This window comes from Lissotriton vulgaris, chromosome 8 (genome assembly GCF_964263255.1).
Source record: "Lissotriton vulgaris chromosome 8, aLisVul1.2, whole genome shotgun sequence".
Classification (NCBI taxonomy): domain Eukaryota; kingdom Metazoa; phylum Chordata; class Amphibia; order Caudata; family Salamandridae; genus Lissotriton; species Lissotriton vulgaris.
Window position 1 is genome coordinate 1,531,402,231 of NC_141696.1, and position 13,466 is coordinate 1,531,415,696.

At 38.3% G+C, this 13,466-nt stretch overlaps 9 non-coding genes across 9 annotated transcripts; all 9 read right to left on the reverse strand.

The window, feature by feature from the left end:
• Positions 1–272: 272 nt before the first annotated feature.
• TRNAF-GAA (transfer RNA phenylalanine (anticodon GAA)) lies at positions 273–345 on the reverse strand. The gene has a single exon. It is a non-coding gene; the product is annotated as a tRNA-Phe (tRNA).
• A 2,838-nt stretch (positions 346–3,183) lies between these two features.
• On the reverse strand, positions 3,184–3,256 carry TRNAF-GAA (transfer RNA phenylalanine (anticodon GAA)). The gene has a single exon. It is a non-coding gene; the product is annotated as a tRNA-Phe (tRNA).
• A 1,093-nt stretch (positions 3,257–4,349) lies between these two features.
• On the reverse strand, positions 4,350–4,422 carry TRNAF-GAA (transfer RNA phenylalanine (anticodon GAA)). Its single transcript has one exon. It is a non-coding gene; the product is annotated as a tRNA-Phe (tRNA).
• A 2,239-nt stretch (positions 4,423–6,661) lies between these two features.
• TRNAF-GAA (transfer RNA phenylalanine (anticodon GAA)) lies at positions 6,662–6,734 on the reverse strand. Its single transcript has one exon. It is a non-coding gene; the product is annotated as a tRNA-Phe (tRNA).
• A 1,090-nt stretch (positions 6,735–7,824) lies between these two features.
• On the reverse strand, positions 7,825–7,897 carry TRNAF-GAA (transfer RNA phenylalanine (anticodon GAA)). The gene has a single exon. It is a non-coding gene; the product is annotated as a tRNA-Phe (tRNA).
• Positions 7,898–9,572: 1,675 nt separating this feature from the next.
• TRNAF-GAA (transfer RNA phenylalanine (anticodon GAA)) lies at positions 9,573–9,645 on the reverse strand. Its single transcript has one exon. It is a non-coding gene; the product is annotated as a tRNA-Phe (tRNA).
• A 510-nt stretch (positions 9,646–10,155) lies between these two features.
• TRNAF-GAA (transfer RNA phenylalanine (anticodon GAA)) lies at positions 10,156–10,228 on the reverse strand. The gene has a single exon. It is a non-coding gene; the product is annotated as a tRNA-Phe (tRNA).
• A 507-nt stretch (positions 10,229–10,735) lies between these two features.
• Positions 10,736–10,808, reverse strand: TRNAF-GAA (transfer RNA phenylalanine (anticodon GAA)). The gene has a single exon. It is a non-coding gene; the product is annotated as a tRNA-Phe (tRNA).
• Positions 10,809–11,898: 1,090 nt separating this feature from the next.
• TRNAF-GAA (transfer RNA phenylalanine (anticodon GAA)) lies at positions 11,899–11,971 on the reverse strand. The gene has a single exon. It is a non-coding gene; the product is annotated as a tRNA-Phe (tRNA).
• Between the last annotated feature and the right edge of the window lie 1,495 nt (positions 11,972–13,466).

A 13,466-nucleotide genomic window follows, 5' to 3' on the forward strand; every position in this document is an offset into this window, starting at 1 on the left:
CAATGTCATCTGACTACTGACATCTGTGTTCAAGGGGAAGTGGAATGGGATGCAGACAAGAGTTTACTTTACAAAAAAGGACGAAATGGAAAACATTCATAGTCAAACCTGAAGGCAAGATAGGTGGAAGAAAGTTTAAAAGGAGGACAGAAAGCAAAGTCTATGTTGAATTGATCATTTTGTAGATCAGTTGATAAAAATGTTAATAGAGAAAAAAGTACTACAGCTGATTCCAAGACCTATTTTGTTAGAAGCAAGGAACCTCTCAACTGTGCCGAAACCCGGGATTGAACCAGGGACCTTTAGATCTTCAGTCTAACGCTCTCCCAACTGAGCTATTTCGGCCTGCTTACAGCTGTGGTCTTCATACTTTAATTTAAACCATTTAACAAAATAGATGCAGGACCTGGATTTTTAACCTCATATGGTGAGATATGTTTTAAGGAGTCCTGTATCATTCCGCAATTAACTGGTGCAGTGGGTAAATAGCATTTTTGGGATCCAGGTTAGGTAGTTGTTTTTTTAACTCTGAATGGACTAGCACTATATTACCCAGATATATTTGGCATGAGTAGGTAAGCAATGTCATCTGACTACTGACATCTGTGTTCAAGGGGAATTGGAAGGTAATGCAGACAAGAGTTTACTTTACAAAAAAGCATGAAATGGGAAATATTCATTGTCAAACCTGAAGGTAAGAGAGGTGGAAGCAAGTTTAGAAGGAGGATATAAAGCAAAGTCTATGTTAAATTGATTGTGTTGTAGATCAGTTGGAAAAAATTTGATGAGTAGAGAAAAAGTTCTACAGCTGATTCCAAGACCTATTTTGTTAGAAGCAAGGAACCTCTCAACTGTGCCGAAACCCGGGATTGAACCAGGGATCTTTAGATCTTCAGTCTAACGCTCTCCAAACTGAGCTATTTCGGCCTTCTCATAGCTGTGGTCTTCATACTTTAATTTGAACCATTTAACAAAATAGATGCAGGACCTGGATTTTTAACCTCATATGGTAGAGATATGTTTTAAGGAGTCCTGTACCATTCCCCAGTTAACTGGTGCAATGGGTAAATAGTATTTTTGGGATCCAGGTTAGGTAGTTGTTTTTTTAACTCTGAATGGACTAGCACTATATTACCTAGATATATTTGGCATGAGTAGGTAAGCAATGTCATCTGACTACTGACATCTGTGTTCAAGGGGAAGTGGAATGTGATGCAGACAAGAGTTTACTTTACAAAAAAGGACGAAATGGGAAACATTCATTGTCAAACCTGAAGGCAAGATAGGTGGAAGAAAGTTTAAAAAGAGGACAGAAAGCAAAGTCTATGTTGAATTGATCATTTTGTAGATCAGTTGATAAAAATGTTGATAGAGAAAAAAGTACTACAGCTTATTCCAAGACCTATTTTGTTAGAAGCAAGGAACCTCTCAACTGTGCCGAAACCCGGGATTGAACCAGGGACCTTTAGATCTTCAGTCTAACGCTCTCCCAACTGAGCTATTGCGGCCTGCTTATAGCTGTGGTCTTCATACTTTAATGTAAAACATTTAACAAAATAGATGCAGGACCTGGATTTTTAACCTCATATGGTAGAGATATGTTTTAAGGAGTCCTGTATCATTCCGCAATTAACTGGTGCAATGGGCAAATAGCAGTTTTGGGATCCAGGTTAGGTAGTTGTTTTTTTAACTCTGAATGGACTAGCACTATATTACCCAGATATATTTGGCATGAGTAGGTAAGCAATGTCATCTGACTACTGACATCTGTATTCAAGGGGAGGTGGAAGGTAATGCAGACAAGAGTTTACTTTACAAAAAAGCATGAAATGGGAAATATTCATTGTCAAACCTGAAGGTAAGAGAGGTGGAAGCAAGTTTAGAAGGAGGACATAAAGCAAAGTCTATGTTAAATTGATTGTGTTGTAGATCAGTTGGAAAAAATTTGATGAATAGAGAAAAAGTACTACAGCTGATTCCAAGACCTACTTTGTTAGAAGCAAGGAACCTCTCAACTGTGCCCAAAACCCGGGATTGAACCAGGGACCTTTAGATCTTCAGTCTAACGCTCTCCCAGCTGAGCAATTTCGGCCTGCTTATAGCTGTGGTCTTCATACTTTAATTTAAACCATTTAACAAAATAGACGCAGGACCTGGATTTTTAACCTCATATGGTAGAGATATGTTTTAAGGAGTCCTGTATCATTCCCCAGTTAACTGGTGCAATGGGTAAATAGCATTTTTGGGATCCAGGTTAGGTAGTTGTTTTTTTAACTCTGAATGGACTAGCACTATATTACCTAGATATATTTGGCATGAGTAGGTAAGCAATGTCATCTGACTACTGACATCTGTGTTCAAGGGGAAGTGGAATGTGATGCAGACAAGAGTTTACTTTACAAAAAAGGACGAAATGGGAAACATTCATTGTCAAACCTGAAGGCAAGATAGGTCGAAGAAAGTTTAAAAGGAGGACAGAAAGCAAAGTCTATGTTAAATTGATCATTTTGTACATCAGTTGATAAAAATGTTGATAGAGAAAAAAGTACTACAGCTGATTCCAAGACCTATTTTGTTAGAAGCAAGGAACCTCTCAACTGTGCCGAAACCCGGGATGGAACCAGGGACCTTTAGATCTAGAGTCTAACGCTGTCCCAACTGAGCTATAGCAGCCTGCTTATAGCTGTGGTCTTCATACTCTAATTTAAACCATTTAACAAAATAGATGCAGGACCTGGATTTTTAACCTCATATGGTAGAGATATGTTTTAAGGAGTCCTGTATCATTCCGCAATTAACTGGTGCAATGGGCAAATAGCATTTTTGGGATCCAGGTTAGGTAGTTGTTTTTTTAACTCTGAATGGGCTAGCACTATATTACCCAGATATATTTGGCATGAGTAGGTAAGCAATGTCATCTGACTACTGACATCTGTGTTTAAGGGGAAGTGGAAGGTAATGCAGACAAGAGTTTACTTTACAAAAAAGCATGAAATGGGAAATATTCATTGTCAAACCTGAAGGTAAGAGAGGTGGAAGCAAGTTTAGAAGGAGGACATAAAGCAAAGTCTATGTTAAATTGATTGTGTTGTAGATCAGTTGCAAAAAATTTGATGAATAGAGAAAAAGTACTACAGCTGATTCCAAGACAGATTTTGTTAGAAGCAAGGAACCTCTCAACTGTGCCGAAACCTGGGATTGAACCAGGGACCTTTAGATCTTCAGTCTAACGCTCTCCCAACTGAGCTATTTCGGCCTGCTTACAGCTGTGGTCTTCATACTTTAATTTAAACCATTTAACAAAATAGATGCAGGACCTGGATTTTTGACCTCATATGGTAGAGATATGTTTTAAGGAGTCTTGTATCATTCCGCAATTAACTGGTGCAATGGGTAAATAGCATTTTTTGGATCCAGGTTAGGTAGTTGTTTTTTTAACTCCGAATGGACTAGCACTATATTACCCAGATATATTTGGCATGAGTAGTCAAGCAATGTCATCTGACTACTGACATCTGTGTTCAAGGGGAAGTGGAAGGTAATGCAGACAAGAGTTTACTTTACAAAAAAGCATGAAATGGGAAATATTCATTGTCAAACCTGAAGTTAAGAGAGGTGGAAGCAAGTTTAGAAGGAGGACATGAAGCAAAGTCTATGTTAAATTGATTGTGTTGTAGATCAGTTGGAAAAAATTTGATGAATAGAGAAAAAGTACTACAGCTGATAACAAGACCTATTTTGTTAGAAGCAAGGAACCTCTCAACTGTGCCGAAACCCGGGATTGAACCAGGGACCTTTAGATCTTCAGTCTAACGCTCTCCCAACTGAGCTATTTCAGCATTCTGATAGCTGTGGTCTTCATACTTTAATTTGAACCATTTAACAAAATAGATGCAGGACCTGGATTTTTAACCTCATATGGTAGAGATATGTTTTAAGGAGTCCTGTATCATTCCGCAATTAACTGGTGCAATGGGCAAATAGCAGTTTTGGGATCCAGGTTAGGTAGTTGTTTTTTTAACTCTGAATGGACTAGCACTATATTATCCAGATATATTTGGCATGAGTAGGTAAGCAATGTCATCTGACTACTGACATCTGTGTTCAAGGGGAAGTGGAAGGTAATGCAGACAAGAGTTTACTTTACAAAAAAGCATGAAATGGGAAATATTCATTGTCAAACCTGAAGGTAAGAGAGGTGGAAGCAAGTTTAGAAGGAGGACATAAAGCAAAGTCTATGTTAAATTGATTGTGTTGTAGATCAGTTGGAAAAAATTTGATGAATAGAGAAAAAGTACTACAGCTGATTCCAAGACCTATTTTGTTAGAAGCAAGGAACGTCTCAACTGTGCCGAAACCCGGGATTGAACCAGGGACCTTTAGATCTTCAGTCTAACGCTCTCCCAACTGAGCTATTTCGGCCTTCTGATAGCTGGGGTCTTCATACTTTAATTTGAACCATTTAACAAAATAGATGCAGGACCTGGATTTTTAACCTCATATGGTAGAGATATGTTTTAAGGAGTCCTGTATCATTCCCCAGTTAACTGGTGCAATGGGTAAATAGCATTTTTGGGATCCAGGTTAGGTAGTTGTTTTTTTAACTCAGAATGGACTAGCACTATATTACCCAGATATATTTGGCATGAGTAGGTAAGCAATGGCATCTGACTACTGACATCTGTGTTCAAGGGGAAGTGGAATGTGATGCAGACAAGAGTTTACTTTACAAAAAAGGACGAAATGGAAAACATTCATAGTCAAACCGGAAGGCAAGATAGGTGGAAGAAAGTTTAAAAGGAGGACAGAAAGCAAAGTCAATGTTGAATTGATCATTTTGTAGATCAGTTGATAAAAATGTTAATAGAGAAAAAGTACTACAGCTTATTCCAAGACCTATTTTGTTAGAAGCAAGGAACCTCTCAACTGTGCCGAAACCCGGGATTGAACCAGGGACCTTTAGATCTTCAGTCTAACGCTCTCCCAACTGAGCTATTGCGGCCTGCTTATAGCTGTGGTCTTCATACTTTAATTTAAAACATTTAACAAAATAGATGCAGGACCTGGATTTTTAACCTCATATGGTAGAGATATGTTTTAAGGAGTCCTGTATCATTCCGCAATTAACTGGTGCAATGGGCAAATAGCAGTTTTGGGATCCAGGTTAGGTAGTTATTTTTTTTAACTCTGAATGGACTAGCACTATATTACCCAGATATATTTGGCATGAGTAGGTAAGCAATGTCATCTGACTACTGACATCTGTATTCAAGGGGAGGTGGAAGGTAATGCAGACAAGAGTTTACTTTACAAAAAAGCATGAAATGGGAAATATTCATTGTCAAACCTGAAGGTAAGAGAGGTGGAAGCAAGTTTAGAAGGAGGACATAAAGCAAAGTCTATGTTAAATTGATTGTGTTGTAGATCAGTTGGAAAAAATTTGATGAATAGAGAAAAAGTACTACAGCTGATTCCAAGACCTGCTTTGTTAGAAGCAAGGAACCTCTCAACTGTGCCGAAACCCGGGATTGAACCAGGGACCTTTAGATCTTCAGTCTAACGCTCTCCCAACTGAGCTATTTGGGCCTGCTTATAGCTGTGGTCTTCATACTTTAATTTAAACCATTTAACAAAATAGATGCAGGACCTGGATTTTTAACCTCATATGGTAGAGATATGTTTTAAGGAGTCCTGTATCATTCCCCAGTTAACTGGTGCAATGGGTAAATAGCATTTTTGGGATCCAGGTTAGGTAGTTGTTTTTTTAACTCTGAATGGACTAGCACTATATTACCTAGATATATTTGGCATGAGTAGGTAAGCAATGTCATCTGACTACTGACATCTGTGTTCAAGGGGAAGTGGAATGTAATGCAGACAAGAGTTTACTTTACAAAAAAGGACGAAATGGGAAACATTCATTGTCAAACCTGAAGGCAAGATAGGTCGAAGAAAGTTTAAAAGGAGGACAGAAAGCAAAGTCTATGTTGAATTGATCATTTTGTAGATCAGTTGATAAAAATGTACTACAGCTGATTCCAAGACCTATTTTGTTAGAAGCAAGGAACCTCTCAACTGTGCCGAAACCCGGGATGGAACCAGGGACCTTTAGATCTAGAGTCTAACGCTGTCCCAACTGAGCTATAGCGGCCTGCTTATAGCTGTGGTCTTCATACTCTAATTTAAACCATTTAACAAAATAGATGCAGGACCTGGATTTTTAACCTCATATGGTAGAGATATGTTTTAAGGAGTCCTGTATCATTCCGCAATTAACTGGTGCAATGGGCAAATTGCAGTTTTGGGATCCAGGTTAGGTAGTTGTTTTTTTAACTCTGAATGGACTAGCACTATATTACCCAGATATATTTGGCATGAGTAGGTAAGCAATGTCATCTGACTACTGACATCTGTATTCAAGGGGAGGTGGAAGGTAATGCAGACAAGAGTTTACTTTACAAAAAAGCATGAAATGGGAAATATTCATTGTCAAACCTGAAGGTAAGAGAGGTGGAAGCAAGTTTAGAAGGAGGACATAAAGCAAAGTCTATGTTAAATTGATTGTGTTGTAGATCAGTTGGAAAAAAATTGATGAATAGAGAAAAAGTACTACAGCTGATTCCAAGACCTATTTTGTTAGAAGCAAGGAACCTCTCAACTGTGCCGAAACCCGGGATTGAACCAGGGACCTTTAGATCTTCAGTCTAACGCTCTCCCAACTGAGCTATTTCGGCCGTCTGATAGCTGGGCTCTTCATACTTTAATTTGAACCATTTAACAAAATAGATGCAGGACCTGGATTTTTAACCTCATATGGTAGAGATATGTTTTAAGGAGTCCTGTATCATTCCCCAGTTAACTGGTGCAATGGGTAAATAGCATTTTTGGGATCCAGGTTAGGTAGTTGTTTTTTTAACTCTGAATGGACTAGCACTATATTACCTAGATATATTTGGCATGAGTAGTTAAGCAATGTCATCTGACTACTGACATCTGTGTTCAAGGGGAAGTGGAATGTGATGCAGACAAGAGTTTACTTTACAAAAAAGGACGAAATGGGAAACATTCATTGTGAAACCTGAAGGCAAGATAGGTGGAAGAAAGTTTAAAAGGAGGACAGAAAGCCAAGTCCATGTTGAATTGATCATTTTGTAGATCAGTTGATAAAAATGTTGATAGAGAAAAAAGTACTACAGCTGATTCCAAGACCTATTTTGTTAGAAGCAAGGAACCTCTCAACTGTGCCGAAACCCGGGATTGAACCAGGGACCTTTAAATCTTCAGTCTAACGCTCTCCCAACTGAGCTATTGCAGCCTGCATATAGCTGTGGTCTTCATACTTTAATTTAAATCATTTAACAAAATAGATGCAGGACCTGGATTTTTAACCTCATATGGTAGAGATATGTTTTAAGGAGTCCTGTATCATTCCGCAATTAACTGGTGCAATGGGCAAATAGCATTTTTGGGATCCAGGTTAGGTAGTTGTTTTTTTAACTCTGAATGGACTAGCACTATATTACCCAGATATATTTGGCATGAGTAGGTAAGCAATGTCATCTGACTACTGACATCTGTGTTCAAGGGGAAGTGGAAGGTAATGCAGACAAGAGTTTACTTTACAAAAAAGCATGAAATGGGAAATATTCATTGTCAAACCTGAAGGTAAGAGAGGTGGAAGCAAGTTTAGAAGGAGGACATAAAGCAAAGTCTATGTTAAATTGATTGTGTTGTAGATCAGTTGCAAAAATTTAATGAATAGAGAAAAAGTACTACAGCTGATTCCAAGACATATTTTGTTAGAAGCAAGGAACCTCTCAACTGTGCCGAAACCTGGGATTGAACCAGGGACCTTTAGATCTTCAGTCTAACGCTCTCCCAACTGAGCTATTTCGGCCTGCTTACAGCTGTGGTCTTCATACCTTAATTTAAACCATTTAACAAAATAGATGCAGGACCTGGATTTTTAACCTCATATGGTAGAGATATGTTTTAAGGAGTCTTGTATCATTCCGCAATTAACTGGTGCAATGGGTAAATAGCATTTTTTGGATCCAGGTTAGGTAGTTGTTTTTTTAACTCTGAATGGACTAGCACTATATTACCCAGATATATTTGGCATGAGTAGTCAAGCAATGTCATCTGACTACTGACATCTGTGTTCAAGGGGAAGTGGAAGGTAATGCAGACAAGAGTTTACTTTACAAAAAAGCATGAAATGGGAAATATTCATTGTCAAACCTGAAGTTAAGAGAGGTGGAAGCAAGTTTAGAAGGAGGACATAAAGCAAAGTCTATGTTAAATTGATTGTGTTGTAGATCAGTTGGAAAAAATTTGATGAATAGAGAAAAAGTACTACAGCTGATTCCAAGACCTATTTTGTTAGAAGCAAGGAACCTCTCAACTGTGCCGAAACCCAGGATTGAACCAGGGACCTTTAGATCTTCAGTCTAACGCTCTCCCAACTGAGCTATTTCGGCATTCTGATAGCTGGGGTCTTCATACTTTAATTTGAACCATTTAACAAAATAGATGCAGGACCTGGATTTTTAACCTCATATGGTAGAAATATGTTTTATGGAGTCCTGTATCATTCCCCAGTTAACTGGTGCAATGGGTAAATAGCATTTTTGGGATCCAGGTTAGGTAGTTGTTTTTTTAACTCTGAATGGACTAGCACTATATTACCTAGATATATTTGGCATGAGTAGGTAAGCAATGTCATCTGACTACTGACATCTGTGTTCAAGGGGAAGTGGAATGTGATGCAGACAAGAGTTTACTTTACAAAAAAGGACGAAGTGGGAAACATTCATTGTCAAACCTGAAGGCAAGATAGGTGGAAGAAAGTTTAAAAGGAGGACAGAAAGCAAAGTCTATGTTGAATTGATTGTGTTGTAGATCAGTTGGAAAAAATTTGATGAATAGAGAAAAAGTACTACAGCTGATTCCAAGACCTATTTTGTTAGAAGCAAGGAACCTCTCAACTGTGCTGAAACCCGGGATGGAACCAGGGACCTTTAGATCTTCAGTCTAACACTCTCCCAACTGAGCTATTGCAGCCTGCTTATAGATGTGGTCTTCATACTTTAATTTAAACCATTTAACAAAATAGATGCAGGACCTGGATTTTTAACCTCATATGGTAGAGATATGTTTTAAGGAGTCCTGTATCATTCCGCATTAACTGGTGCAATGGGCAAATAGCAGTTTTGGGATCCAGGTTAGGTAGTTGTTTTTTTAACTCTGAATGGACTAGCACTATATTACCCAGATATATTTGGCATGAGTAGGTAAGCAATGTCATCTGACTACTGACATCTGTATTCAAGGGGAGGTGGAAGGTAATGCAGACAAGAGTTTACTTTACAAAAAAGCATGAAATGGGAAATTTTCATTGTCAAACCTGAAGGTAAGAGAGGCGGAAGCAAGTTTAGAAGGAGGACATAAAGCAAAGTCTATGTTAAATTGATTGTGTTGTAGATCAGTTGGAAAAAATTTGATGAATAGAGAAAAAGTACTACAGCTGATTCCAAGACCTATTTTGTTAGAAGCAAGGAACCTCTCAACTGTGCCGAAACCCGGGATTGAACCAGGGACCTTTAGATCTTCAGTCTAACGCTCTCCCAACTGAGCTATTTCGGCCTGCTTATAGCTGTGGTCTTCATACTTTAATTTAAACCATTTAACAAAATAGATGCAGGACCTGTATTTTTAACCTCATATGGTAGAGATATGTTTTAAGGAGACCTGTATCATTCCACAATTAACTGGTACAATGGGTAAATAGCATTTTTTGGATGCAGGTTAGGTAGTTGTTTTTTTAACTCTGAATGGACTAGCACTATATAATCCAGATATATTTGGCATGAGTAGGTAAGCAATGTCATCTGACTACTGACATCTGTGTTCAAGGGGAAGTGGAAGGTAATGCAGACAAGAGTTTACTTTACAAAAAAGCATGAAATGGGAAATATTCATTGTCAAACCTGAAGGTAAGAGAGGTGGAAGCAAGTTTAGAAGGAGGACATAAAGCAAAGTCTATGTTAAATTGATTGTGTTGTAGATCAGTTGGAAAAAATTTGATGAATAGAGAAAAAGTACTACAGCTGATTCCAAGACCTATTTTGTTTGAAGCAAGGAACGTCTCAACTGTGCCGAAACCCGGGATTGAACCAGGGACCTTTAGATCTTCAGTCTAACGCTCTCCCAACTGAGCTATTTCGGCCTTCTGATAGCTGGGGTCTTCATACTTTAATTTGAACCATTTAACAAAATAGATGCAGGACCTGGATTTTTAACCTCATATGGTAGAGATATGTTTTAAGGAGTCCTGTATCATTCCCCAGTTAACTGGTGCAATGGGTAAATAGCATTTTTGGGATCCAGGTTAGGTAGTTGTTTTTTTAACTCTGAATGGACTAGCACTATATTACCCAGATATATTTGGCATGAGTAGGTAAGCAATGTCATCTGACTACTGACATCTGTGTTCAAGGGGAAGTGGAATGTGATGCAGACAAGAGTTTACTTTACAAAAAAGGACGAAATGGAAAACATTCATAGTCAAACCGGAAGGCAAGATAGGTGGAAGAAAGTTTAAAAGGAGGACAGGAAGCAAAGTCTATGTTGAATTGATCATTTTGTAGATCAGTTGATAAAAATGTTAATAGAGAAAAAGTACTACAGCTGATTCCAAGACCTATTTTGTTAGAAGCAAGGAACCTCTCAACTGTGCCGAAACCCGGGATTGAACCAGGGACCTTTAGATCTTCAGTCTAACGCTCTCCCAACTGAGCTATTTCGGCCTTCTGATAGCTGGGGTCTTCATACTTTAATTTGAACCATTTAACAAAATAGATGCAGGACCTGGATTTTTAACCTCATATGGTAGAGATATGTTTTAAGGAGTCCTGTATCATTCCCCAGTTAACTGGTGCAATGGGTAAATAGCATTTTTGGGATCCAGGTTAGGTAGTTGTTTTTTTAACTCTGAATGGACTAGCACTATATTACCCAGATATATTTGGCATGAGTAGGTAAGCAATGTCATCTGACTACTGACATCTGTGTTCAAGGGGAAGTGGAATGTGATGCAGACAAGAGTTTACTTTACAAAAAAGGACGAAATGGAAAACATTCATAGTCAAACCTGAAGGCAAGATAGGTGGAAGAAAGTTTAAAAGGAGGACAGAAAGCAAAGTCTATGTTGAATTGATCATTTTGTAGATCAGTTGATAAAAATGTTGATAGATAAAAAAGTACTACAGCTGATTCCAAGACCTAATTTGTTAGAAGCAAGGAACCTCTCAACTGTGCCGAAACCCGGGATTGAACCAGGGACCTTTAGATCTTCAGTCTATCGCTCTCCCAACTGAGCTATTTCGGCCTGCTTATAGCTGTGGTCTTCATACTTTAATTTAAACCATTTAACAAAACAGATGCAGGACCTGGATTTTTAACCTCATATGGTGAGATATGTTTTAAGGAGTCCTGTATCATTCCGCAATTAACTGGTGCAATGGGTAAATAGCATTTTTGGGATCCAGGTTAGGTAGTTGTTTTTTTAACTCTGAATGGACTAGCACTATATTACCCAGATATATTTGGCATGAGTAGGTAAGCAATGTCATCTGACTACTGACATCTGTGTTCAAGGGGAAGTGGAAGGTAATGCAGACAAGAGTTTACTTTACAAAAAAGCATGAAATGGGAAATATTCATTGTCAAACCTGAAGGTAAGAGAGGTGGAAGCAAGTTTAGAAGGAGGATATAAAGCAAAGTCTATGTTAAATTGATTGTGTTGTAGATCAGTTGGAAAAAATTTGATGAATAGAGAAAAAGTACTACAGCTGATTCCAAGACCTATTTTGTTAGAAGCAAGGAACCTCTCAACTGTGCCGAAACCCGGGATTGAACCAGGGACCTTTAGATCTTCAGTCTAACGCTCTCCCAACTGAGCTATTTCGGCCTTCTGATAGCTGTGGTCTTCATACTTTAATTTGAACCATTTAACAAAATAGATGCAGGACCTGGATTTTTAACCTCATATGGTAGAGATATGTTTTAAGGAGTCCTGTATCATTCCCCAGTTAACTGGTGCAATGGGTAAATAGCATTTTTGGGATCCAGGTTAGGTAGTTGTTTTTTTAACTCTGAATGGACTAGCACTATATTACCTAGATATATTTGGCATGAGTAGGTAAGCAATGTCATCTGACTACTGACATCTGTGTTCAAGGGGAAGTGGAATGTGATGCAGACAAGAGTTTACTTTACAAAAAAGGACGAAATGGGAAACATTCATTGTCAAACCTGAAGGCAAGATAGGTGGAAGAAAGTTTAAAAAGAGGACAGAAAGCAAAGTCTATGTTGAATTGATCATTTTGTAGATCAGTTGATAAAAATGTTGATAGAGAAAAAAGTACTACAGCTTATTCCAAGACCTATTTTGTTAGAAGCAAGGAACCTCTCAACTGTGCCGAAACCCGGGATTGAACCAGGGACCTTTAGATCTTCAGTCTAACGCTCTCCCAACTGAGCTATTGCGGCCTGCTTATAGCTGTGGTCTTCATACTTTAATTTAAACCATTTAACAAAATAGATGCAGGACCTGGATTTTTAACCTCATATGGTAGAGATATGTTTTAAGGAGTCCTGTATCATTCCGCAATTAACTGGTGCAATGGGCAAATAGCAGTTTTGGGATCCAGGTTAGGTAGTTGTTTTTTTAACTCTGAATGGACTAGCACTATATTACCCAGATATATTTGGCATGAGTAGGTAAGCAATGTCATCTGACTACTGACATCTGTATTCAAGGGGAGGTGGAAGGTAATGCAGACAAGAGTTTACTTTACAAAAAAGCATGAAATGGGAAATATTCATTGTCAAACCTGAAGGTAAGAGAGGTGGAAGCAAGTTTAGAAGGAGGATATAAAGCAAAGTCGATGTTAAATTGATTGTGTTGTAGATCAGTTGGAAAAAATTTGATGAATAGAGTAAAAGTACTACAGCTGATTCCAAGACCTATTTTGCTAGACGCAAGGAACCTCTCAACTGTGCCGAAACCCGGGATTGAACAAGGGACCTTTAGATCTTCAGTCTAACGCTCTCCCAACTGAGCTATTTCGGTCTTCTGATAGCTGGGCTCTTCATACTTTAATTTGAACCATTTAACAAAATAGATGCAGGACCTGGATTTTTAACCTCATATGGTAGAGATATGTTTTAAGGAGTCCTGTATCATTCCCCAGTTAACCGGTGCAATGGGTAAATAGCATTTTTGGGATCCAGGTTAGGTAGTTGTTTTTTTAACTCTGAATGGACTAGCACTATATTACCTAGATATATTTGGCATGAGTAGGTAAGCAATGTCATCTGACTACTGACATCTGTGTTCAAGGGGAAGTGGAATGTGATGCAGACAAGAGTTTACTTTACAAAAAAGGACGAAATGGGAAACA